General features: G+C 41.2%; 1 long non-coding RNA gene across 2 annotated transcripts in view; it reads right to left on the bottom strand.

The window, feature by feature from the left end:
* The window catches only part of LOC135574217 (uncharacterized), a 28,954-nt gene extending 4,735 nt beyond the window's left edge, over window positions 1-24,219 (bottom strand). Inside the window, exons 1-3 of one of the 2 annotated variants that reach the window (XR_010465241.1) lie at window positions 24,113-24,219; window positions 20,917-20,961; window positions 2,966-3,007 (exon numbers count right to left, since the gene is read on the bottom strand). This is a non-coding gene — a long non-coding RNA (uncharacterized LOC135574217). Of the gene's footprint in view, window positions 1-2,965; window positions 5,196-20,916; window positions 20,962-24,112 lie in introns of those variants that run through there. The other variant, XR_010465240.1, reaches the window with a different exon arrangement.
* Between the last annotated feature and the right edge of the window lie 2,397 nt (window positions 24,220-26,616).

The raw sequence follows: 26,616 nt of genomic DNA, 5'->3' as shown, positions 1-26,616 counted from the left end.
ACTGATGCGCCCGTGTTGGCGCATCCGGACCCCTCTCTAGCATTCATAGTGGAGGTGGACGCGTCCGAGGCTGGGGTGGGTGCCGTGCTATCGCAGCGCTCGGGTACGCCACCAAAACTCCGCCCCTGCGCTTTCTTCTCAAGGAAGCTCAGCCCAGCGGAGCGTAACTATGATGTGGGGACCGGGAGTTGCTAGCGGTGGTTAGAGCTCTGAAGGTGTGGAGACACTGGCTTGAGGGGCTAAGCACCCTTTTCTCATCTGGACCGACCACCAGAACCTGGAGTATATTCGGGCAGCTAGGAGACTTAACCCACGTCAGGCAAGGTGGGCCATATTCTTCACCCGGTTCCGGTTTACTTTGTCTTATAGACCGGGCTCCCAGAACGTAAAGGCTGACGCATTGTCCCGCCTTTACGACACGGAGGATGGGTCCACCGAACCTGCTCCCATCCTTCCCGCCTCAAAGCTGGTAGCACCAGTGGTATGGGAGGTGGACTCGGATATCGAGCGGGCGTTACGGGCTGAACCCGCTCCTCCTCAGTGTCCAGCGGGGGCGAAGGTACGTGCCGCTTGGTGTTCGGGACAAGCTGATTCGGTGGGCTCATGTCCTACCCTCCTCGGGTCACCCTGGGGTGACGAGGACAGTGGGGAGCCTTCAGGGGAGGTATTGGTGGCCTACTTTGGCTAAGGACGTTAAGGGTTATGTCTCCTCCTGTTCAGTGTGCGCTCAGAGTAAGGCTCCTAGGCACCTTCCTAGAGGGAAGTTACAACCCCTCCCCGTTCCACAGCGGCCATGGTCACATCTGTCCATAGATTTCCTGACCGATCTTCCGCCGTCTCAGGGGAACACCACGGTTCTTGTGATTGTGGATTGGTTCTCTAAGTCCTGCCGTCTCCTCCCGTTGCCCGGTATCCCTACAGCCCTACAGACTGCGGAGGCGTTATTCACCCATGTCTTTCGGCACTACGGGGTGCCGGAGGACATCGTTTCTGATCGGGGCCCCCAATTCACGTCTCGGGTATGGAGAGCGTTCATGGAACGCTTGGGGGTCTCTGTCAGCCTGACCTCCGGTTATCACCCCGAGAGTAATGGGCAGGTGGAGAGAGTGAACCAGGAGGTGGGTAGGTTTCTGCGGTCGTATTGCCAGGATCGGCCAGGGGAGTGGGCACGCTACATTCCCTGGGCTGAAATGGCTCAGAACTCACTACGCCACTCCTCTACTAACGTGTCCCCTTTTCAGTGTGTGTTGGGGTACCAGCCGGTCCTGGCACCATGGCATCCGAGCCAGACCGAGGCTCCTGCGGTGGAGGAATGGGTACAGCGCTCCAAGGAGACCTGGAGGGCCGTCCAGGAATCTCTACAACAAGCGAGTGGACGGCAGAAGAGTAGTGCTGACCGCCACCGCAGTGAGGCCCCCGTGTTTGTACCGGGGGACAGGGTCTGGCTCTCGACCCGAAACCTACCTCTCCGCTTGCCCTGCCGGAAGCTGGGTCCGCAGTGTGTAGGGCCCTTTAAAGTCCTGAGGAGGATAAACGAGGTGTGTTATCGATTACAACTCCCTTCCTATTATCGTATTAACCCCTCGTTTCATGTGTCTCTCCTCAGGCCGGTGGTAGCTGGTCCCCTGCAGGACAGTGAGGTGCTGGAGGTCCCTCCCCCCCTCTGGACATCGAGGGGTCCCCGGCGTACACGATCCGGGCCATTCTGGACTCAAGACGCCGGGTGAGGGGCAGCAGTACCTCGTGGACTGGGAGGGGTACGGCCCGGAGGAGAGGTGCTGGGTACCGGTGGGGGACATCTTGGATCCATCCATGTTGAGGGATTTCCATCGCCTCCATCCGGATCGCCCTGCACCTCGTCCTCCGGGGCGACCTCGAGGCCGGTGTCGGCGCTGCTGGGGGAGCCGCGCGTCAGGGGGTACTGTCACGAGTGGCGCTCGGCGGTCGTCATCACCGGCCTATTAGCTGCCACTGATTGTCTTTCCTCCCCCTCCTTGTATGTTTATTGGTAGCACCTGTTTAGGTATGATTAGTTTGTCTTTATTAGACAGCCGGCCCGCCTGGTTGTTGTGCGGGATTATTTCAGTGTAACCTTCGGCTCTGTTGTAGAGGTACGTGTTAGTGCCTGGTCGTGACTTTTCCGTTGTACATTTTCATTCCCTGTGTTTGGGGTCATTACTATTGTGAGTACCCTGTGGTGCGTTGGTGCAATTAAAGACGCACAGCATTGCACTCTCTGTCTCCTGCGTCTGACTCCACACCCACGACACCCGCAGCATTACAAATACCAGGGCTATTTAGTGCTTATCAAAACCAGGGCTATTTGCTTATCAAAACCAGGGCTATTTACTGCTTATCAAAACCAGGGCTATTTCCTCCTTGTGTAAATCACCCCCATATAACTACCTGGGCTATTTACTCCTGATGTCCAGCTCTCCCATATCAATACCAGGGCTATTTACTTGTTATCAATACCTGGGCTATTTACTCCGCATCAATATCAGGGCTATTAACTCCTTATGTCCAGCTTTCCCATATAAATACCTGGGCTATTTACTCCTCATCAATACCTGGCCTATTTACTCTTTATCAATCCCCATGATATTTATTCCTGATCACTACCCTATTTACTCCTAAATGCATTTATTCATATCAGTGACATATTGTGGTAGTCGACTCTAATCCATCCTACTTTCTACTTCTACTAAGAGGTAACATAATATAGTACACACTGTGTTCAGAATACCATATTGTGGTATTTGACTCTAAACCATCCTACTTTCTACTTCTACTAAGAGGTAACAAAATATAGTACACACTGTGTTCAGAATACCATATTGTGGTAGTTGACTCTAATCCATCATACTTACTACTTCTACTAAGAGGTAGTATAATATAGTACACACTGTGGACAGAATACCATATTGTGCCCCTGCAGCTGTTGTGTTGTAATGTAAAAACTCACCTAATTGGTCTTGGTGGGTCTTCCTGGGTATCCTGGTTTACCCTAAACAGACAGTTATCATTTACATTACATTACATTACATTTAAGTCATTTAGCAGACGCTCTTATCCAGAGCGACTTACAAATTGGTTATCAACACTTTACAACATGGTTCAGTCAGAGATACAGTTATCAACACTTTACAACATGGTTCAATCGGAGATACAGTTATCAACACTTTACAACATGGTTCAATCAGAGATACAGTTATCAACACTTTACAACATGGTTCAGTCAGAGATACAGTTATCAACACTTTACAACATGGTTCAATCAGAGATACAGTTATCAACACTTTACAACATGGTTCAATCAGAGATACAGTTATCAACACTTTACAACATGGTTCAATCAGAGATACAGTTATCAACACTTTACAACATGGTTCAATCAGAGATACAGTTATCAATACTTTACAACATGGTTCAATCAGAGTTACAGTTATCAACACTTTACAACATGGTTCAATCAGAGATACAGTTATCAACACTTTACAACATGGTTCAATCAGAGATACAGTTATCAACACTTTACAACATGGTTCAATCAGAGATACAGTTATCAACACTTTACAACATGGTTCAATCAGAGATACAGTTATCAACACTTTACAACATGGTTCAATCAGAGATACAGTTATCAACACTTTACAACATGGTTCAATCAGAGATACAGTTATCAACACTTTACAACATGGTTCAATCAGAGATACAGATATCAACACTTTACAACATGGTTCAATCAGAGATACAGTTATCAACACTTTACAACATGGTTCAATCAGACGTAGTTATCAACACTTTACAACATGGTTCAATCAGAGATACAGATATCAACACTTTACAACATGGTTCAATCAGAGATACAGTTATCAACACTTTACAACATGGTTCAATCAGACGTAGTTATCAACACTTTACAACATGGTTCAATCAGAGATACAGTTATCAACACTTTACAACATGGTTCAATCAGAGATACAGTTATCAACACTTTACAACATGGTTCAATCAGAGATACAGTTATCAACACTTTACAACATGGTTCAATCAGAGATACAGTTATCAACACTTTACAACCTGGTTCAATCAGAGCTTCTTAGGGCTAGTGGGACAACTTCTGGTGAAACTGGAGCAATTCAAGTAAATAATCGTAAAATTTATGGATTTTAAACATTTAGGTACATCTACGTGTCTTGTATTGGTTGAAAGATTCTTCTTCATCTATCTCTGATTAACAGTAGCTATTACAGCAAAAACATGCCATGCGATTGTTTGAGGACGGCGCCCCACGTCAAAATATTTTTCCATCAACACAGGTTTCATAAATTCACAAATAGCGATTAAATATTCACTTACTTTTTGAAAATCTTCCTCTGACTTGTCATCTAACGGGTCCCAGCTATAACATGTGGTGTCGTTTTGTTAGATAAAATCCTTCTTTATATCCCATAAAGTCTGTTTAGGTTGCACAATCGATTTAAGTAATCCACTGATCAACATGCAGAGAAATGAATCCGAAAACCTTTGTTTCAACAAGTCAAAATACGTTTCTATACACTCCTCAGACACCCTAAAATGTAATCAAACTGTCTTATGGAAAGAAGTATGTTCAATAGGAAACCGATTTTAGCAGGTGCGTTCTGTCTTCATAGTACAAATTTCCAAGACTGTGTCCCTTTGATAAAACTTAGATTTCTTCTTAGTTTTTGAAGTTACAAGCCTAAAACCTTGAACATAGACTTCTGACACCCTGTGGAAGCCATAGGAATTGCATCCAGAGAGCTAATCTTTAAAATTAGGATGGTCTCTCAATTTTTTTTTATTCTGGTTGGTTTTTCTTTGGATTTTCTCCAACCATATCTATTGTGTTATAGTCGCATACATTATTTTAACATTTCTACAAACTTCAACTTCAAAGTGTTTTCTTTCAATGGTACCAATTATGTGCATATCCTGGCTTCACCAGGCAGATTACTTTGGGCACGTCATGCAGGCGAAATTGAGAAAAAAGGGGCCTAGCCCTAAGAAATTTTAATTGGCAAGGTAAGCAAACTTAGTTATGATATGCCAGCAACAAATGCTGACACTACACATCCAATTATCTGACCAAATTATGAAAGAACAAGAATTGTGCTTTTGAATTCCGTCAGTGTGAAATTATTGTTGTCAACAATGACAAGCCACCGGGTTCTGACAACTTGGATGGGAAATGACTGACTGTAATAGCGTTCTGACAACTTGGATGGGAAATGACTGACTGTAATAGGGTTCTGACAACTTGGATGGGAAATAACTGACTGTAATAGCGTTCTGACAACTTGGATGGGAAATGACTGACTGTAATAGGGTTCTGACAACTTGGATGGGAAATGACTGACTGTAATAGGGTTCTGACAACTTGGATGGGAAATAACTGACTGTAATAGGGTTCTGACAACTTGTATGGGAAATGACTGACTGTAATAGCGTTCTGACAACTTGGATGGGAAATAACTGACTGTAATAGGGTTCTGACAACTTGGATGGGAAATAACTGACTGTAATAGGGTTCTGACAACTTGGATGGGAAATAACTGACTGTAATAGCGTTCTGACAACTTGGATGGGAAATAACTGACTGTAATAGCGTTCTGACAACTTGGATGGGAAATGACTGACTGTAATAGGGTTCTGACAACTTGGATGGGAAATGACTGACTGTAATAGCGTTCTGACAACTTGGATGGGAAATGACTGACTGTAATAGGGTTCTGACAACTTGGATGGGAAATAACTGACTGTAATAGCGTTCTGACAACTTGGATGGGAAATGACTGACTGTAATAGGGTTCTGACAACTTGGATGGGAAATGACTGACTGTAATAGGGTTCTGACAACTTGGATGGGAAATAACTGACTGTAATAGGGTTCTGACAACTTGTATGGGAAATGACTGACTGTAATAGCGTTCTGACAACTTGGATGGGAAATAACTGACTGTAATAGGGTTCTGACAACTTGGATGGGAAATAACTGACTGTAATAGGGTTCTGACAACTTGGATGGGAAATAACTGACTGTAATAGCGTTCTGACAACTTGGATGGGAAATAACTGACTGTAATAGCGTTCTGACAACTTGGATGGGAAATGACTGACTGTAATAGGGTTCTGACAACTTGGATGGGAAATAACTGACTGTAATAGGGTTCTGACAATTAGGATGGGAAATGACTGACTGTAATAGGGTTCTGACAACTTGGATGGGAAATAACTGACTGTAATAGCGTTCTGACAACTTGGATGGGAAATGACTGACTGTAATAGCGTTCTGACAACTTGGATGGGAAATAACTGACTGTAATAGGGTTCTGACAACTTGGATGGGAAATGACTGACTGTAATAGGGTTCTGACAACTTGGATGGGAAATGACTGACTGTAATAGCGTTCTGACAACTTGGATGGGAAATAACTGACTGTAATAGGGTTCTGACAACTTGGATGGGAAATAACTGACTGTAATAGGGTTCTGACAACTTGGATGGGAAATAACTGACTGTAATAGGGTTCTGACAACTAGGATGGGAAATGACTGACTGTAATAGGGTTCTGACAACTTGGATGGGACATAACTGACTGTAATAGCGTTCTGACAACTTGGATGGGAAATGACTGACTGTAATAGCGTTCTGACAACTTGGATGGGAAATAACTGACTGTAATAGGGTTCTGACAACTTGGATGGGAAATGACTGACTGTAATAGGGTTCTGACAACTTGGATGGGAAATGACTGACTGTAATAGGGTTCTGACAACTTGGATGGGAAATGACTGACTGTAATAGCGTTCTGACAACTTGGATGGGAAATGACTGACTGTAATAGGGTTCTGACAACTTGGATGGGAAATAACTGACTGTAATAGCGTTCTGACAACTTGGATGGGAAATGACTGACTGTAATAGGGTTCTGACAACTTGGATGGGAAATGACTGACTGTAATAGGGTTCTGACAACTTGGATGGGAAATAACTGACTGTAATAGGGTTCTGACAACTTGTATGGGAAATGACTGACTGTAATAGCGTTCTGACAACTTGGATGGGAAATAACTGACTGTAATAGGGTTCTGACAACTTGGATGGGAAATAACTGACTGTAATAGGGTTCTGACAACTTGGATGGGAAATAACTGACTGTAATAGCGTTCTGACAACTTGGATGGGAAATAACTGACTGTAATAGCGTTCTGACAACTTGGATGGGAAATGACTGACTGTAATAGGGTTCTGACAACTTGGATGGGAAATAACTGACTGTAATAGGGTTCTGACAATTAGGATGGGAAATGACTGACTGTAATAGGGTTCTGACAACTTGGATGGGAAATGACTGACTGTAATAGCGTTCTGACAACTTGGATGGGAAATAACTGACTGTAATAGGGTTCTGACAACTTGGATGGGAAATAACTGACTGTAATAGCGTTCTGACAACTTGGATGGGAAATAACTGACTGTAATAGGGTTCTGACAACTTGGATGGGAAATGACTGACTGTAATAGGGTTCTGACAACTTGGATGGGAAATGACTGACTGTAATAGCGTTCTGACAACTTGGATGGGAAATAACTGACTGTAATAGGGTTCTGACAACTTGGATGGGAAATAACTGACTGTAATAGCGTTCTGACAACTTGGATGGGAAATGACTGACTGTAATAGCGTTCTGACAACTAGGATGGGAAATGACTGACTGTAATAGGGTTCTGACAACTTGGATGGGACATAACTGACTGTAATAGCGTTCTGACAACTTGGATGGGAAATGACTGACTGTAATAGCGTTCTGACAACTTGGATGGGAAATAACTGACTGTAATAGGGTTCTGACAACTTGGATGGGAAATAACTGACTGTAATAGGGTTCTGACAACTTGGATGGGAAATAACTGACTGTAATAGGGTTCTGACAACTAGGATGGGAAATGACTGACTGTAATAGGGTTCTGACAACTTGGATGGGAAATAACTGACTGTAATAGCGTTCTGACAACTTGGATGGGAAATGACTGACTGTAATAGCGTTCTGACAACTTGGATGGGAAATAACTGACTGTAATAGGGTTCTGACAACTTGGATGGGAAATGACTGACTGTAATAGGGTTCTGACAACTTGGATGGGAAATGACTGACTGTAATAGCGTTCTGACAACTTGGATGGGAAATGACTGACTGTAATAGGGTTCTGACAACTTGGATGGGAAATAACTGACTGTAATAGCGTTCTGACAACTTGGATGGGAAATAACTGACTGTAATAGGGTTCTGACAAATGGGAAATGACTGACTGTAATAGGGTTCTGACAACTTGATGGGAAATGACTGACTGTAATAGGGTTCTGACAACTTGGATGGGAAATAACTGACTGTAATAGGGTTCTGACAACTTGGATGGGAAATAACTGACTGTAATAGGGTTCTGACAACTTGGATGGGAAATAACTGACTGTAATAGCGTTCTGACAACTTGGATGGGAAATAACTGACTGTAATAGCGTTCTGACAACTTGGATGGGAAATGACTGACTGTAATAGGGTTCTGACAACTTGGATGGGAAATAACTGACTGTAATAGGGTTCTGACAATTAGGATGGGAAATGACTGACTGTAATAGGGTTCTGACAACTTGGATGGGAAATAACTGACTGTAATAGCGTTCTGACAACTTGGATGGGAAATGACTGACTGTAATAGCGTTCTGACAACTTGGATGGGAAATAACTGACTGTAATAGGGTTCTGACAACTTGGATGGGAAATGACTGACTGTAATAGGGTTCTGACAACTTGGATGGGAAATGACTGACTGTAATAGCGTTCTGACAACTTGGATGGGAAATGACTGACTGTAATAGGGTTCTGACAACTTGGATGGGAAATAACTGACTGTAATAGCGTTCTGACAACTTGGATGGGAAATGACTGACTGTAATAGGGTTCTGACAACTTGGATGGGAAATGACTGACTGTAATAGGGTTCTGACAACTTGGATGGGAAATGACTGACTGTAATAGGGTTCTGACAACTTGGATGGGAAATAACTGACTGTAATAGCGTTCTGACAACTTGGATGGGAAATGACTGACTGTAATAGGGTTCTGACAACTTGGATGGGAAATGACTGACTGTAATAGGGTTCTGACAACTTGGATGGAAATGACTGACTGTAATAGGGTTCTGACAACTTGGATGGGAAATAACTGACTGTAATAGGGTTCTGGTTCTGACAACTTGGATGGGAAATAACTGACTGTAATAGGGTTCTGACAACTGGATGGGAAATAACTGACTGTAATAGGGTTCTGACAACTAGGATGGGAAATGACTGACTGTAATAGGTTCTGACAACTTGGATGGGAAATAACTGACTGTAATAGCGTTCTGACAACTTGGATGGGAAATGACTGACTGTAATAGCGTTCTGACAACTTGGATGGGAAATAACTGACTGTAATAGGGTTCTGACAACTTGGATGGGAAAATGACTGTAATAGGGTTCTGACAATGGATGGGAAATTCTGTAATAGGGTTCTGACAACTTGGATGGGAAATAACTGACTGTAATAGCGTTCTGACAACTTGGATGGGAAATAACTGACTGTAATAGCGTTCTGACAACTTGGATGGGAAATGACTGACTGTAATAGGGTTCTGACAACTTGGATGGGAAATAACTGACTGTAATAGGGTTCTGACAATTAGGATGGGAAATGACTGACTGTAATAAGGTTCTGACAACTTGGATGGGAAATAACTGACTGTAATAGCGTTCTGACAACTTGGATGGGAAATGACTGACTGTAATAGCGTTCTGACAACTTGGATGGGAAATAACTGACTGTAATAGGGTTCTGACAACTTGGATGGGAAATGACTGACTGTAATAGGGTTCTGACAACTTGGATGGGAAATGACTGACTGTAATAGCGTTCTGACAACTTGGATGGGAAATAACTGACTGTAATAGGGTTCTGACAACTTGGATGGGAAATAACTGACTGTAATAGGGTTCTGACAACTAGGATGGGAAATGACTGACTGTAATAGGGTTCTGACAACTTGGATGGGAAATAACTGACTGTAATAGCGTTCTGACAACTTGGATGGGAAATGACTGACTGTAATAGCGTTCTGACAACTTGGATGGGAAATAACTGACTGTAATAGGGTTCTGACAACTTGGATGGGAAATGACTGACTGTAATAGGGTTCTGACAACTTGGATGGGAAATGACTGACTGTAATAGCGTTCTGACAACTTGGATGGGAAATGACTGACTGTAATAGGGTTCTGACAACTTGGATGGGAAATAACTGACTGTAATAGCGTTCTGACAACTTGGATGGGAAATGACTGACTGTAATAGGGTTCTGACAACTTGGATGGGAAATGACTGACTGTAATAGGGTTCTGACAACTTGGATGGGAAATAACTGACTGTAATAGGGTTCTGACAACTTGTATGGGAAATGACTGACTGTAATAGCGTTCTGACAACTTGGATGGGAAATAACTGACTGTAATAGGGTTCTGACAACTTGGATGGGAAATAACTGACTGTAATAGGGTTCTGACAACTTGGATGGGAAATAACTGACTGTAATAGCGTTCTGACAACTTGGATGGGAAATAACTGACTGTAATAGCGTTCTGACAACTTGGATGGGAAATGACTGACTGTAATAGGGTTCTGACAACTTGGATGGGAAATAACTGACTGTAATAGGGTTCTGACAATTAGGATGGGAAATGACTGACTGTAATAGGGTTCTGACAACTTGGATGGGAAATAACTGACTGTAATAGCGTTCTGACAACTTGGATGGGAAATGACTGACTGTAATAGCGTTCTGACAACTTGGATGGGAAATAACTGACTGTAATAGGGTTCTGACAACTTGGATGGGAAATGACTGACTGTAATAGGGTTCTGACAACTTGGATGGGAAATGACTGACTGTAATAGCGTTCTGACAACTTGGATGGGAAATGACTGACTGTAATAGGGTTCTGACAACTTGGATGGGAAATAACTGACTGTAATAGCGTTCTGACAACTTGGATGGGAAATGACTGACTGTAATAGGGTTCTGACAACTTGGATGGGAAATGACTGACTGTAATAGGGTTCTGACAACTTGGATGGAAATAACTGACTGTAATAGGGTTCTGACAACTTGGATGGGAAATGACTGACTGTAATAGGGTTCTGACAACTTGGATGGGAAATGACTGACTGTAATAGGGTTCTGACAACTTGGATGGGAAATGACTGACTGTAATAGGGTTCTGACAACTTGGATGGGAAATAACTGACTGTAATAGCGTTCTGACAACTTGGATGGGAAATGACTGACTGTAATAGGGTTCTGACAACTTGGATGGGAAATGACTGACTGTAATAGGGTTCTGACAACTTGGATGGGAAATGACTGACTGTAATAGGGTTCTGACAACTTGGATGGGAAATAACTGACTGTAATAGGGTTCTGACAACTTGGATGGGAAATAACTGACTGTAATAGGGTTCTGACAACTTGGATGGGAAATAACTGACTGTAATAGCGTTCTGACAACTTGGATGGGAAATAACTGACTGTAATAGCGTTCTGACAACTTGGATGGGAAATGACTGACTGTAATACTGACTGTAATAGGGTTCTGACAACTTGGATGGGAAATAACTGACTGTAATAGGGTTCTGACAATTAGGATGGGAAATGACTGACTGTAATAGGGTTCTGACAACTTGGATGGGAAATAACTGACTGTAATAGCGTTCTGACAACTTGGATGGGAAATGACTGACTGTAATAGCGTTCTGACAACTTGGATGGGAAATAACTGACTGTAATAGGGTTCTGACAACTTGGATGGGAAATGACTGACTGTAATAGGGTTCTGACAACTTGTATGGGAAATGACTGACTGTAATAGCGTTCTGACAACTTGGATGGGAAATAACTGACTGTAATAGGGTTCTGACAACTTGGATGGGAAATAACTGACTGTAATAGGGTTCTGACAACTTGGATGGGAAATAACTGACTGTAATAGCGTTCTGACAACTTGGATGGGAAATAACTGACTGTAATAGCGTTCTGACAACTTGGATGGGAAATGACTGACTGTAATAGGGTTCTGACAACTTGGATGGGAAATAACTGACTGTAATAGGGTTCTGACAATTAGGATGGGAAATGACTGACTGTAATAGGGTTCTGACAACTTGGATGGGAAATAACTGACTGTAATAGCGTTCTGACAACTTGGATGGGAAATGACTGACTGTAATAGCGTTCTGACAACTTGGATGGGAAATAACTGACTGTAATAGGGTTCTGACAACTTGGATGGGAAATGACTGACTGTAATAGGGTTCTGACAACTTGGATGGGAAATGACTGACTGTAATAGCGTTCTGACAACTTGGATGGGAAATAACTGACTGTAATAGGGTTCTGACAATGGATGGGAAATAACTGACTGTAATAGGGTTCTGACAACTTGGATGGGAAATAACTGACTGTAATAGGGTTCTGACAACTAGGATGGGAAATGACTGACTGTAATAGGGTTCTGACAACTTGGATGGGAAATAACTGACTGTAATAGCGTTCTGACAACTTGGATGGGAAATGACTGACTGTAATACTGTAATAGCGTTCTGACAACTTGGATGGGAAATAACTGACTGTAATAGGGTTCTGACAACTTGGATGGGAAATGACTGACTGTAATAGGGTTCTGACAACTTGGATGGGAAATAACTGACTGTAATAGCGTTCTGACAACTTGGATGGGAAATAACTGACTGTAATAGGGTTCTGACAACTTGTATGGGAAATGACTGACTGTAATAGCGTTCTGACAACTTGGATGGGAAATAACTGACTGTAATAGGGTTCTGACAACTTGGATGGGAAATAACTGACTGTAATAGGGTTCTGACAACTTGGATGGGAAATAACTGACTGTAATAGCGTTCTGACAACTTGGATGGGAAATAACTGACTGTAATAGCGTTCTGACAACTTGGATGGGAAATGACTGACTGTAATAGGGTTCTGACAACTTGGATGGGAAATAACTGACTGTAATAGGGTTCTGACAATTAGGATGGGAAATGACTGACTGTAATAGGGTTCTGACAACTTGGATGGAAATAACTGACTGTAATACTGTAATAGCGTTCTGACAACTTGGATGGGAAATAACTGAGCGTTCTGACAACTTGGATGGGAAATAACTGACTGTAATAGGGTTCTGACAACTTGGATGGGAAATGACTGACTGTAATAGGGTTCTGACAACTTGGATGGGAAATAACTGACTGTAATAGCGTTCTGACAACTTGGATGGGAAATAACTGACTGTAATAGGGTTCTGACAACTTGGATGGGAAATGACTGACTGTAATAGGGTTCTGACAACTTGGATGGGAAATAACTGACTGTAATAGGGTTCTGACAACTTGGATGGGAAATAACTGACTGTAATAGGGTTCTGACAACTTGGATGGGAAATAACTGACTGTAATAGCGTTCTGACAACTTGGATGGGAAATAACTGACTGTAATAGGGTTCTGACAACTTGGATGGGAAATGACTGACTGTAATAGGGTTCTGACAACTTGGATGGGAAATAACTGACTGTAATAGGGTTCTGACAATTAGGATGGGAAATGACTGACTGTAATAGGGTTCTGACAACTTGGATGGGAAATAACTGACTGTAATAGCGTTCTGACAACTTGGATGGGAAATGACTGACTGTAATAGCGTTCTGACAACTTGGATGGGAAATAACTGACTGTAATAGGGTTCTGACAACTTGGATGGGAAATGACTGACTGTAATAGGGTTCTGACAACTTGGATGGGAAATGACTGACTGTAATAGCGTTCTGACAACTTGGATGGGAAATGACTGACTGTAATAGGGTTCTGACAACTTGGATGGGAAATAACTGACTGTAATAGCGTTCTGACAACTTGGATGGGAAATGACTGACTGTAATAGGGTTCTGACAACTTGGATGGGAAATGACTGACTGTAATAGGGTTCTGACAACTTGGATGGGAAATGACTGACTGTAATAGGGTTCTGACAACTTGGATGGGAAATAACTGACTGTAATAGCGTTCTGACAACTTGGATGGGAAATGACTGACTGTAATAGGGTTCTGACAACTTGGATGGGAAATGACTGACTGTAATAGGGTTCTGACAACTTGGATGGGAAAAATGACTGACTGTAATAGGGTTCTGACAACTTGGATGGGAAATAACTGACTGTAATAGGGTTCTGACAACTTGGATGGGAAATAACTGACTGTAATAGGGTTCTGACAACTTGGATGGGAAATAACTGACTGTAATAGGGTTCTGACAACTAGGATGGGAAATGACTGACTGTAATAGGGTTCTGACAACTTGGATGGGACATAACTGACTGTAATAGCGTTCTGACAACTTGGATGGGAAATGACTGACTGTAATAGCGTTCTGACAACTTGGATGGGAAATAACTGACTGTAATAGGGTTCTGACAACTTGGATGGGAAATGACTGACTGTAATAGGGTTCTGACAACTTGGATGGGAAATAACTGACTGTAATAGGGTTCTGACAACTTGGATGGGAAATAACTGACTGTAATAGCGTTCTGACAACTTGGATGGGAAATAACTGACTGTAATAGCGTTCTGACAACTTGGATGGGAAATGACTGACTGTAATAGGGTTCTGACAACTTGGATGGGAAATAACTGACTGTAATAGGGTTCTGACAATTAGGATGGGAAATGACTGACTGTAATAGGGTTCTGACAACTTGGATGGGAAATAACTGACTGTAATAGCGTTCTGACAACTTGGATGGGAAATGACTGACTGTAATAGCGTTCTGACAACTTGGATGGGAAATAACTGACTGTAATAGGGTTCTGACAACTTGGATGGGAAATGACTGACTGTAATAGGGTTCTGACAACTTGGATGGGAAATGACTGACTGTAATAGCGTTCTGACAACTTGGATGGGAAATAACTGACTGTAATAGGGTTCTGACAACTTGGATGGGAAATAACTGACTGTAATAGGTTCTGACAACTAGGATGGGAAATGACTGACTGTAATAGGGTTCTGACAACTTGGATGGGAAATAACTGACTGTAATAGCGTTCTGACAACTTGGATGGGAAATGACTGACTGTAATAGCGTTCTGACAACTTGGATGGGAAATAACTGACTGTAATAGGGTTCTGACAACTTGGATGGGAAATGACTGACTGTAATAGGGTTCTGACAACTTGGATGGGAAATGACTGACTGTAATAGCGTTCTGACAACTTGGATGGGAAATGACTGACTGTAATAGGGTTCTGACAACTTGGATGGGAAATAACTGACTGTAATAGCGTTCTGACAACTTGGATGGGAAATGACTGACTGTAATAGGGTTCTGACAACTTGGATGGGAAATGACTGACTGTAATAGGGTTCTGACAACTTGGATGGGAAATAACTGACTGTAATAGGGTTCTGACAACTTGTATGGGAAATGACTGACTGTAAAAGCGTTCTGACAACTTGGATGGGAAATAACTGACTGTAATAGGGTTCTGACAACTTGGATGGGAAATAACTGACTGTAATAGGGTTCTGACAACTTGGATGGGAAATAACTGACTGTAATAGCGTTCTGACAACTTGGATGGGAAATAACTGACTGTAATAGCGTTCTGACAACTTGGATGGGAAATGACTGACTGTAATAGGGTTCTGACAACTTGGATGGGAAATAACTGACTGTAATAGGGTTCTGACAATTAGGATGGGAAATGACTGACTGTAATAGGGTTCTGACAACTTGGATGGGAAATAACTGACTGTAATAGCGTTCTGACAACTTGGATGGGAAATGACTGACTGTAATAGCGTTCTGACAACTTGGATGGGAAATAACTGACTGTAATAGGGTTCTGACAACTTGGATGGGAAATGACTGACTGTAATAGGGTTCTGACAACTTGGATGGGAAATGACTGACTGTAATAGCGTTCTGACAACTTGGATGGGAAATGACTGACTGTAATAGGGTTCTGACAACTTGGATGGGAAATAACTGACTGTAATAGCGTTCTGACAACTTGGATGGGAAATGACTGACTGTAATAGGGTTCTGACAACTTGGATGGGAAATGACTGACTGTAATAGGGTTCTGACAACTTGGATGGGAAATAACTGACTGTAATAGGGTTCTGACAACTTGGATGGGAAATGACTGACTGTAATAGGGTTCTGACAACTTGGATGGGAAATGACTGACTGTAATAGGGTTCTGACAACTTGGATGGGAAATGACTGACTGTAATAGGGTTCTGACAACTTGGATGGGAAATAACTGACTGTAATAGCGTTCTGACAACTTGGATGGGAAATAACTGACTGTAATAGGGTTCTGACAACTTGGATGGGAAATGACTGACTGTAATAGGGTTCTGACAACTTGGATGGGAAATGACTGACTGTAATAGCGTTCTGACAACTTGGATGGGAAATGACTGACTGTAATAGGGTTCTGACAACTTGGATGGGAAATAACTGACTGTAATAGCGTTCTGACAACTTGGATGGGAAATGACTGACTGTAATAGGGTTCTGACAACTTGGATGGGAAATGACTGACTGTAATAGGGTTCTGACAACTTGGATGGGAAATGACTGACTGTAATAGCGTTCTGACAACTTGGATGGGAAATGACTGACTGTAATAGGGTTCTGACAACTTGGATGGGAAATAACTGACTGTAATAGCGTTCTGACAACTTGGATGGGAAATGACTGACTGTAATAGGGTTCTGACAACTTGGATGGGAAATGACTGACTGTAATAGGGTTCTGACAACTTGGATGGGAAATAACTGACTGTAATAGGGTTCTGACAACTTGTATGGGAAATGACTGACTGTAATAGCGTTCTGACAACTTGGATGGGAAATAACTGACTGTAATAGGGTTCTGACAACTTGGATGGGAAATAACTGACTGTAATAGGGTTCTGACAACTTGGATGGGAAATAACTGACTGTAATAGCGTTCTGACAACTTGGATGGGAAATAACTGACTGTAATAGGGTTCTGACAACTTGGATGGGAAATGACTGACTGTAATAGGGTTCTGACAACTTGGATGGGAAATGACTGACTGTAATAGCGTTCTGACAACTTGGATGGGAAATGACTGACTGTAATAGGGTTCTGACAACTTGGATGGGAAATAACTGACTGTAATAGCGTTCTGACAACTTGGATGGGAAATGACTGACTGTAATAGGGTTCTGACAACTTGGATGGGAAATGACTGACTGTAATAGGGTTCTGACAACTTGGATGGGAAATAACTGACTGTAATAGGGTTCTGACAACTTGGATGGGAAATGACTGACTGTAATAGGGTTCTGACAACTTGGATGGGAAATGACTGACTGTAATAGGGTTCTGACAACTTGGATGGGAAATGACTGACTGTAATAGGGTTCTGACAACTTGGATGGGAAATAACTGACTGTAATAGCGTTCTGACAACTTGGATGGGAAATAACTGACTGTAATAGGGTTCTGACAACTTGGATGGGAAATGACTGACTGTAATAGGGTTCTGACAACTTGGATGGGAAATGACTGACTGTAATAGCGTTCTGACAACTTGGATGGGAAATGACTGACTGTAATAGGGTTCTGACAACTTGGATGGGAAATAACTGACTGTAATAGCGTTCTGACAACTTGGATGGGAAATGACTGACTGTAATAGGGTTCTGACAACTTGGATGGGAAATGACTGACTGTAATAGGGTTCTGACAACTTGGATGGGAAATGACTGACTGTAATAGCGTTCTGACAACTTGGATGGGAAATGACTGACTGTAATAGGGTTCTGACAACTTGGATGGGAAATAACTGACTGTAATAGCGTTCTGACAACTTGGATGGGAAATGACTGACTGTAATAGGGTTCTGACAACTTGGATGGGAAATGACTGACTGTAATAGGGTTCTGACAACTTGGATGGGAAATAACTGACTGTAATAGGGTTCTGACAACTTGTATGGGAAATGACTGACTGTAATAGCGTTCTGACAACTTGGATGGGAAATAACTGACTGTAATAGGGTTCTGACAACTTGGATGGGAAATAACTGACTGTAATAGGGTTCTGACAACTTGGATGGGAAATAACTGACTGTAATAGCGTTCTGACAACTTGGATGGGAAATAACTGACTGTAATAGCGTTCTGACAACTTGGATGGGAAATGACTGACTGTAATAGGGTTCTGACAACTTGGATGGGAAATAACTGACTGTAATAGGGTTCTGACAACTAGGATGGGAAATGACTGACTGTAATAGGGTTCTGACAACTTGGATGGGAAATAACTGACTGTAATAGCGTTCTGACAACTTGGATGGGAAATGACTGACTGTAATAGCGTTCTGACAACTTGGATGGGAAATAACTGACTGTAATAGGGTTCTGACAACTTGGATGGGAAATGACTGACTGTAATAGGGTTCTGACAACTTGGATGGGAAATGACTGACTGTAATAGCGTTCTGACAACTTGGATGGGAAATGACTGACTGTAATAGGGTTCTGACAACTTGGATGGGAAATAACTGACTGTAATAGGGTTCTGACAACTTGGATGGGAAATGACTGACTGTAATAGGGTTCTGACAACTTGGATGGGAAATAACTGACTGTAATAGGGTTCTGACAACTTGTATGGGAAATGACTGACTGTAATAGCGTTCTGACAACTTGGATGGGAAATAACTGACTGTAATAGCGTTCTGACAACTTGGATGGGAAATGACTGACTGTAATAGCGTTCTGACAACTTGGATGGGAAATAACTGACTGTAATAGCGTTCTGACAACTTGGATGGGAAATAACTGACTGTTATAGCGTTCTGACAACTTGGATGGGAAATAACTGACTGTAATAGCGTTCTGACAACTTGGATGGGAAATGACTGACTGTAATAGCGTTCTGACAACTTGGATGGGAAATAACTGACTGTAATAGCGTTCTGACAACTTGGATGGGAAATAACTGACTGTTATAGCGTTCTGACAACTTGGATGGGAAATAACTGACTGTAATAGCGTTCTGACAACTTGGATGGGAAATAACTGACTGTTATAGCGTTGTGACAACTTGGATGGGAAATAACTGACTGTAATAGCGTTCTGACAACTTGGATGGGAAATGACTGACTGTAATAGCGTTCTGACAACTTGGATGGGAAATAACTGACTGTAATAGGGTTCTGACAACTAGGATGGGAAATGACTGACTGTAATAGGGTTCTGACAACTTGGATGGGAAATAACTGACTGTAATAGCGTTCTGACAACTTGGATGGGAAATGACTGACTGTAATAGCGTTCTGACAACTTGGATGGGGAATAACTGACTGTAATAGGGTTCTGACAACTTGGATGGGAAATGACTGACTGTAATAGGGTTCTGACAACTTGGATGGGAAATGACTGACTGTAATAGCGTTCTGACAACTTGGATGGGAAATGACTGACTGTAATAGGGTTCTGACAACTTGGATGGGAAATAACTGACTGTAATAGCGTTCTGACAACTTGGATGGGAAATGACTGACTGTAATAGGGTTCTGACAACTTGGATGGGAAATGACTGACTGTAATAGGGTTCTGACAACTTGGATGGGAAATAACTGACTGTAATAGGGTTCTGACAACTTGTATGGGAAATGACTGACTGTAATAGCGTTCTGACAACTTGGATGGGAAATAACTGACTGTAATAGCGTTCTGACAACTTGGATGGGAAATGACTGACTGTAATAGCGTTCTGACAACTTGGATGGGAAATAACTGACTCTAATAGCGTTCTGACAACTTGGATGGGAAATAACTGACTGTTATAGCGTTCTGACAACTTGGATGGGAAATAACTGACTGTAATAGCGTTCTGACAACTTGGATGGGAAATGACTGACTGTAATAGCGTTCTGACAACTTGGATGGGAAATAACTGACTGTAATAGCGTTCTGACAACTTGGATGGGAAATAACTGACTGTTATAGCGTTCTGACAACTTGGATGGGAAATAACTGACTGTAATAGCGTTCTGACAACTTGGATGGGAAATAACTGACTGTTATAGCGTTCTGACAACTTGGATGGGAAATAACTGACTGTAATAGCGTTCTGACAACTTGGATGGGAAATGACTGACTGTAATAGCGTTCTGACAACTTGGATGGTAAATAACTGACTGTAATAGCGTTCTGACAACTTGGATGGGAAATAACTGACTGTTATAGCGTTCTGACAACTTGGATGGGAAATAACTGACTGTAATAGCGTTCTGACAACTTGGATGGGAAATGACTGACTGTAATAGCGTTCTGACAACTTGGATGGAAAATAACTGACTGTAATAATGAATTTGCCTACCTCCTATTTGCCATATCTTCAATTTAAACCTACTGGAGAGCGTTTGCCCTCAGGCCTGGAGAGAAGCTAAAGTCATTCCGCTACCTAAGAATAGTAAAGCCCCCTTTACTGGCTCAAATATCTGACCAGTCAGCCTGTCACCAACCCTTAGTAAACTTCTGGAAAAAAATTGTGGTCGACCAGATACAATGCTATTGTACAGTAAACAAATTGACAACAGACTTATAGGGAAGGGCACTCAACAAGCACAGTACTTACACAAATAACTGATGATTGGCTGAGAGAGAGAAATATAGAGAAATGTTACTATTATAGAACAGGTGATGAATATAGATACATGTACTCACCTCCACCTTGTACGAGGCTACAGTATACCAGTGTACTCAACAGCACTGAAACACACAGAGAGAACTATCACTATGGTACATGATGTAAACACTGAAACACACAGAGTGAACTATCACTATGGTACATTATGTAAACACTGAAACACACAGAGAGAACTATCACTATGGTACATGATGTAAACACTGAAACACACAGAGAGAACTATCACTATGGTACATTATGTAAACACTGAAACACAGAGAGAACTATCACTATGGTACATGATGTAAACACTGAAACACACAGAGAGAACTATCACTATGGTACATGATGTAAACACTGAAACACACAGAGAGAACTATCACTATGGTACATGATGTAAACACTGAAACACACAGAGTGAACTATCACTATGGTACATTATGTAAACACTGAAACACAGAGAGAACTATCACTATGGTACATGATGTAAACACTGAAACACACAGAGAGAACTATCACTATGGTACATGATGGAAACACTGAGCTGTACCACAGATATTAATTTACTTAATAGTCTATTAACACATTCTTGTGTGAATCTTATTAACATACTGCAAAAATTCCCATCAAAATCCGTCAATTTAAGAGATCTGTGTTTTTGCATCGGCTGCATTGCAATCCACAGGATCAGACTATGTTGGACTTCTACATCTGTGTGGAATGGCACTCTACAACTCCCACAAGTCTCGTGGAAAGGGGAGACTCAGTTACAGACTAATATGACCGAACTATGGAAAGAGGAGACTCTCAGCTACAAACTAATATGACCCCACTATGGAAAGAGGAGACTCTCAGCTACAAACTAATATGACCCCACTATGGACCCCGACTGGGCTGAGACAAGACTACCGTCCCATTCCCCCCCCCCCCCCCCCGCTGACCTGGCTGAGACAAGACTACAGTCCCATTACCCCCCCTCCTGCTGACCTGGCTGAGACAAGACTACAGTCCCATTACCCCCCTGCTGACATGGCTGAGACAAGACTACAGTCCCATTATCCCCCCTGCTGACCTGGCTGAGACAAGACTACAGTCCCATTACCCCCCCTGCTGACATGGCTGAGACAAGACTACAGTCCCATTATCCCCCCCTGCTGACCTGGCTGAGACAAGACTACAGTCCCATTACGCCCACTTTAAAAATAACAACAACGTTATTTCAGTTTTATTTAACCAGGTAGGCCAGTTGAGAACAAGTTTTAATTTACAACTGCGAACTGGCCAAGATAAAACAAAGCAGTGCGACACAAACAACAACACTGAGTTACACATGGAATAAACAAACGTACAGTCAATAACACAATAGAAAAAAGTCTATATGTGTGCAAATAAGGTAAGATTAGGGAGTTCAGGCAATAAATAGGTCGTAGTCTCTAAGTAATTACAGTTTAGCAAGTAAACACTGGAGTGATAGATGTGCAGAAGATGCACGTAGAGATACTGAGGTGCAAAGGAGCAAAAAAAAAAATAACAATATGAGGATGAGGTAGTTGGATGGGTTATTCACAGATGGGCTACTTACATGTACAGTGATCTGTGAGCTGCTCTGACAGCTGATGCTTAAAGGTTATTGCTACCGGTGGGTGTTGCTATGGTGACCAGTGAGCTGATATAAGGCGGGGCTTTACCTAGCAAAGACTTATAGATGACCTGGAGCCAGTGGGTTTGGCAACGAATATGAAGCAAGGGCCAGCCAACGAGAGCACACAGGTCGCAGTGGGGGGTAGTATATGGGACTTTGGTGACAAAATGGATGGCACTGTGATAGACTGAATCCAATTTGCTGAGTAGAGTGCTGGAGGCTATTTTATAAATGACATCGCCGAAATCAAGGATCGAAAGGATAGTCAGTTTTACGAGGGTATGTTTGGCAGCATGAGTGAAGGAGACTTTGTTGCGATATAAGAATATTACACTATACAGATATTTAACTATATAGATATTAAACTATATAGATATTAAACTATATAGATATTAAACTATATAGATATTAAACTATATAGATATTAAACCATACAGATATTAAACTATATAGATATTAAACTATATAGATATTAAACCATATAGATATTAGATATTAAACTATATAGATATTAAACTATATAGATATTAAACTATATAGATATTAAACTATATAGATATTAGATATTAAACTATATAGATATTAAACTATATAGATATTAAACTATATAGATATTCAACTATATAGATATTAAACTATATAGATATTAAACTATATAGATATTAAACTATATAGATATTCAACTATATAGATATTCAACTATATAGATATTAAACTATATAGATATTCAACTATATAGATATTAAACCATATAGATATTAAACTATATAGATATTAAACTATATAGATATTCAACTATATAGATATTCAACTATACAGATATTAGATATTAAACTATATAGATATTAAACTATATAGATATTAAACTATATAGATATTCAACTATATAGATATTCAACTATACAGATATTAGATATTAAACTATATAGATAGTAAACTATATAGATATTAAACTATATAGATATTAAACCATATAGATATTAAACTATATAGATATTAAACTATATAGATATTAAACCATATAGATATTAAACTATATAGATATTCAACTATATACATTTTAAACTATATAGATATTAAACTATATACATTTTAAACCATATAGATATTAAACTATATAGATATTAAACCATAAAGATATTAAACTATATAGATATTAAACAATATACATTTTAAACTATATAGATATTAAACTATATAGATATTAAACTATATAGATATTAAACTATATAGATATTAAACTATATAGATTTTTAACTATATAGATATTAAACCATATAGATATTAAACTATATAGATATTAAACTATATAGATATTAAACTATATAGATATTAAACTATATAGATATTAAACTATATAGATATTGAACTATATAGATAATATATAGATGTTCCATCTCACCTGCCGAAACACACACACAACACATACGCACACACACACACACACACACACACACACACACACACACACACACACACACACACACACACACACACACACACACACACACACACACACACACACACACACACACACACACACACACACACACACACACACACACACACACACAGGGAGAGAGAGTACTTACAGAGCTGCCAGCAGAGCAGTCTGAGTTTCATCCTGTCTTGATGCTGAGTGAGACTGTGATCTCCAGTTGTAGACTTATAGACCCTCCTCCTCCTTCATGTTCTGACCACACACACAAGGCCCTGCTGACGACGCGGTGAAACAGAGGAAGAGACAGTCAATTATTTAGTCTATACTTCCTCTACCACTGTATATTTCTTCATTGTCACTCCTCCCACCATCAATGGAACTAGGGTCATATCCATTAAAGCCAACCATTCCCATGTGCTCAACTGTGTTATTCTGAGAGGATTGACCTCTAACCACTACTATCAGCCAATAATGTATATCAAAGAAGATTGACCTCTAACCGCTATTATGAGTTACTACTGAGAGGATTGAGGATTGATGCATCCTGATGTCTTTGCTTGCTGGTTCAGTAGGGGCCCCCAGAGACAACTGCAGGTCTTGACTGGTGGTCTAGCAGTCATCAACCATCTTCTGGTAGACAGACCGCTCACTCTGAACAAGTGCTTGCTTTCTTTTTTGATGGGAGGCATTAGACCATTCTCCTTGTATGACTGGTGGAGGAGAGCCAGGTGTGTTCTACAGGTCTTTTTTGATAGGAGGCATTAGACCATTGTCATTATAAAGATATAATATTCCTAATATAATTCTTCAGATATTTGTACTTCTTTCGGATCATTGAGACGCGTCCCACCTCGACAACATCCGGTGAAATTGCAGAGCGCGAAATTCAAAATACAATATATATATAATATAATATAATATATAATATATAATATAATATATAATATATAATATAATATATAACTATATAATATATATAGTAATTTTAAACATTCATTCTACAACATAAAGGCGTGAAATTACGTCAAAATGCTGTAGACACCTTAGGGTGTCTACCAATAGGGGTGCATAAGAACACCACGGTTTCAAAACATGAGTCACTTCCTGATATACTCACAGACAATATTTTTGACAGTTTTGGAAACTTTAGAGTGTTTTCCATCCTAAACTGTCAATTATGTTATATTATTATATGCATATTCTAGCATCTGGTCCTGAGAAATAGCCCGTTTACTTTGGGAACGTTATTTTTCCAAAAAATGAAAATAGTGCCCCCTAGCTTCAAGAGGTTAAGAAAATATTTACTAAATAAACTTAAAAAAAATATCTAATCAAAAATCATAACGTAACACAAGAAAATGTCATAACAATAATGAGGGGAACCAGTAATAAGTCAGCGTTAGTTGAGGTAATTTGTACATGGGGTGACTCACAGATAATAAACAGCGAGTAGCAGCAGTGTAAAAACAAAGGGGGAGGGGTTAAATAGTCTGGGTGGCCATTTGATTAATTGTTCAGCAGTCTTATGGCTTGGGGGTAGAAGCTGTCGAGGAGCCTTTTCTTCCTATACTTGGCGCTACGGTACCGCTTGCCGTGTGGTAGCAGAGAGAACAGTCTATGACTTGGGTGACTGGAGTCTTTAACAATTTTTGGACCGTCCTCTGACACCGCCTAGTATATAGGTCCTGGATGTCGGGAAGTTTGGCCCCAGCGATTGTACTGGGCCATACGCACTACCCTCTGTAGTGCCTTAAGGTCAGATCCCGAGCAGTTGCAATACCAGGCAGTGATGCAAACGGTCAGGTTGCTCTCGATGGTGCAGCTGTAGAACTTTTTGAGGATCTGGGGTCCCATGCCAAATCTTTTCAGTTTCCTGAAGGGTGTTGTCGTGCCCTCTTCATGACTATCTTGGTGTGTTTGAACCATGATAGTTTGTTGGTGAGGTAGACACCAAGGAACTTGAAGCTCTCGACCCGCTCCACTTCAGCCCCATCAATGTTAATGGGAGCCTGTTCGGCCCTCTTTTTCTCATAGTCTACGATCATCTCCTTTGTCTTGCTCACATTGAGGGAGAGGTTGCTGTCCTGGCACCACACTGCCAGGTCTCTGACCTCCTCCCTATAGGCTGTCTCATCGTTGTCGGTGATCAGGCTGTTGTGTTGTCAGCAAACGTAATGATAGTGTTGGAGTCGTGCTTGGCCACGCAGTAGTGGGTGAACAGAGAGTACAGTTGGGAACCCAACCCTTCGGGGCCCCAGTGTTGAGGATCAGCATGGCAGATGTGTTGTTGCCTACCCTCACCCCCTGGGGTGGCCCGTCAGGAAGTCCAGGATCCAGTTGCAGAGGGAGGTATTTAGTCCCAGGGTCCTTAGCTTAGTGATGAGCTTTGTGGGAACTATGGTATTGAATGCTGAGCTGTAGTCAATGAACAGCATTCTCAGATAGGTGTTACTTTTTCTAGGTGGGACCTAAGGGTGGATAATTTTGTTTTTTTTCACACTTTTTTGGTTACTACATGATTCCATAAGTGTTGTGTCATTGTTTTGATGTATTCACCTTTATTCTACAATGTAGAAAATAGCATGTATGAAGATTAACCATTGAATGTGTCGGTGTGTCCAAACTTCTGACTGGTACTGTATATATTTTATATTT

The sequence above is a fragment of the Oncorhynchus nerka genome, linkage group LG12 (genome assembly GCF_034236695.1).
Source record: "Oncorhynchus nerka isolate Pitt River linkage group LG12, Oner_Uvic_2.0, whole genome shotgun sequence".
Classification (NCBI taxonomy): domain Eukaryota; kingdom Metazoa; phylum Chordata; class Actinopteri; order Salmoniformes; family Salmonidae; genus Oncorhynchus; species Oncorhynchus nerka.
The sequence above is the reverse complement of the archived record's forward strand: the minus strand, read 5'-3'. Positions and strand labels throughout refer to the sequence as shown.